The sequence below is a fragment of the Protobothrops mucrosquamatus genome, unplaced genomic scaffold, assembly GCF_001527695.2.
Source record: "Protobothrops mucrosquamatus isolate PMUCROS unplaced genomic scaffold, P.Mucros_1.0 scaffold5, whole genome shotgun sequence".
NCBI classification, from domain to species: Eukaryota; Metazoa; Chordata; class Lepidosauria; order Squamata; family Viperidae; genus Protobothrops; species Protobothrops mucrosquamatus.
This window is the reverse complement of record NW_015386392.1, coordinates 346928-349764: the sequence shown is the minus strand read 5'-3', so window position 1 is coordinate 349764 and position 2837 is coordinate 346928.

The following is a 2837-nucleotide window of genomic DNA, read 5'->3' as shown; positions in this document are numbered from 1 at the left end:
CTTGGGGTCGCCAGCCGGCACTGTCTGGCCAACGGCACCCTGAGGAGACCCACTCTATGGGAGCGTACAGGTCGATGGGAGGTAATCTGCGGCAGGAGGCGGTCTCGAAGGTATCCGGGTCCGATGCCATGGAGCGCTTTAAAGATGATAGTCAGCACCTTGAAGCGCACCCGGAAGGCCACAGGCAGCCAATGCAGCTGCTGTAAGTCATTTTTTTTAGTGTAACTTTATAGTCACTAAACAATACAGGGATTACCTGTATTTTCCATTACCTGCAGGAGATAACTGACAACACAGAAAGGTTTAGTGATATGGAGGTTAGCTGGAGCAAAAACAAAAACAATGTCCTTTTTTTCATTTCTTCATCAGCTATTCAATTATAAATGCCCTTTATCTTATTTCTTATCTATGTAACTATCACTTTGAAGGCATTAAATTCTGTGCTTATATAGACTAACATAATATACCCAATGCATTCCTGGTCCTTGAACTGTTCTGTTGCACCTTGGATGGGAAGCATTTAAACTTTGATCATACTTTCAGTTCTATTTCAATACAGGTATTCCTCATAACTAGGTGACCACAACTAGGATCAGAAACTAAGTGAAATCACAACTGTGTTTCTACTGTTACACTGATTTTCCTTTGCTTTACTGACCTGTGAAGAAAGAATTGGTCGCAAAATTACCACCATTGTAGCTGCAAACAGGTGTTTAACATGGCAGTCACTAAACCAGGCTTACCTTTTAAGAAACTAACAATAGCGTGGTGCTGCCCTTCTTTATAGATGACCATGGCTGAGAAAAATAGTCACCACACTGAGTCCATATCTGATGCTACATAACTTTTGTAGGAGCAATATATTTTCTCAAGTTCATAGTGCAGTTGTGCTATGACAGCAGGATATCTCAAATCATCAAAAGCTCACAAGTTGTAAATTGGATCCATAACTACGTACCAGATCAATATATCACTATTATCTTCCATGAAGATAGATTACCAATGCATAAACCTACGGTTCCCTCAGCTCATGTGGATTCAAACCTTATTTTCAGGTTGATAAGAAAGCAAAATTTGTTGAGCTCCAAGTCACATAATTGTTAGTTTGCAGTTTCATGAGATATCTTCATCAGAGGCCTATTCTGAAGGACAAAAGACTTACTCTCTGAGAGACACAGACCTCTGCAATTGTTCTGGGAAGAATACAAAGACCTCTAACAATTGTTGCTGTACAGTACACATTGCCCTCCAAGCTGTGTGTTCTCATAAGAGAGGAAGTTCTGGTTTCACAGCAAGGCATCCATCACACTGTTGACAACAATCTCTGTACATGATCTCAGTTTAATCTGCATATGTTTATTGAGAAATGAGATTTAATGGGGGACTCTAACCTTGTGGCCCATTATGTTATTGCTACTTTCATATTTCTTTTGAGAAAGACTTTTGAAAGGATTTGGTCCTCTCCCAGAATGGAAATAGATTTGCTTTAATCCGCAGGAAACATTTATACTGACATCTGGGAGAATTAGAGCATGGATAAGGTCTATTCGGTCATTAGAGCTAAAAAATTATGTTTATATGTAAATATGTAGGCCACATTAACCAATGCATTATGTTGATTATTTCTTTGCAACAGGGCTAGTGTACAGATTTTCCAGAGGTGCCAGGATGACCTACAGTTAGTCCTCGATTTATAACCACAATTGGGACCAAAATTTCTATTGCTAGGCAAGGTGATTGTTAAGTGAATCACATCTGATTTTACAGATTTTACAAGCTGTTTTGGTCTTAAGAAAATCACTGGAGTTGTTAAGTACATCATGTGATAATTAAGTGAATCTGGTTTGCTTATCAGAAGCTGACTGGGAAGGTCACAGATGGTGATCATGTAGCCCCAGGATGCTGCAACCATCATAAATATATGCCAGTTGTAAAGCCCCCCAAATTTTACCATGGGGATACTGCAATGGTCGAAAGTGTGAGGACAGGTTGTAAACCTCTCTTTTTTTTAGTTGTAACTTCAAAAGTCACCAAATGAGTGATTATAAATAGGGGAGTATCTATTTAACAATTGCCATTTCAATTAAAATGTTTCAGACATGATTGTCTTCTGTCTATCAAGAAGTGAACCTTGTTACTTTAGTGTTACATTGCAGTTGTGAGTAATGTAACAATAATGACCAATTCTTTGCGGTCAAAAAAGCATCAGAATGGTGTTAACTTGCAGAAGAAATATAGGCTTTAAGAAGGCTAACTCTTGCTTGGCTGCTCTTGCCTTTCCCCTTTTTATGGCAATGTTTCTCAACTTTGGCAACTTCAAGATTTGTGGACTTCAATTCCCAGAATTCTGGCTGGGGAATTATAGCCGGGGAATTCTGGGAATTGAAGTCCAGATAACCTAAAATCATCAAGGTTGATAGCCAACTTTGCTTTATAGCCAACAGACTTGCTTTTTTATTTATGTAGATTCCAGCCCACCTTTATGATGTTCAATCTCTCAGAAAAGAAACCCTTTAAAAGAAGTTTAATATGGGTAAAAAGGGGGATAACATTAAATATTTAAGCATACTAGGTTCGTTGGTAAAGGGGGAGAATAGAAATAAGAAATGATGGTTAATTCAGCAAACAATTCAGCAGTTGGCTGACGTGATAGCCGGGGTGGCGGTTGGGACCCCCAGACTTATGGTCTTGGGGGATTTCAACCTGCCATCAGTGGGGGAGACGTCAGCGGCAGCTCAGGAGTTCTTGGCTTCCATGACGGCCTTGGACTTGACCCAATTAATACAGGCCCCCACTCACACGGGTGGACACACGCTGGACCTGATTTTTGTCTCAGG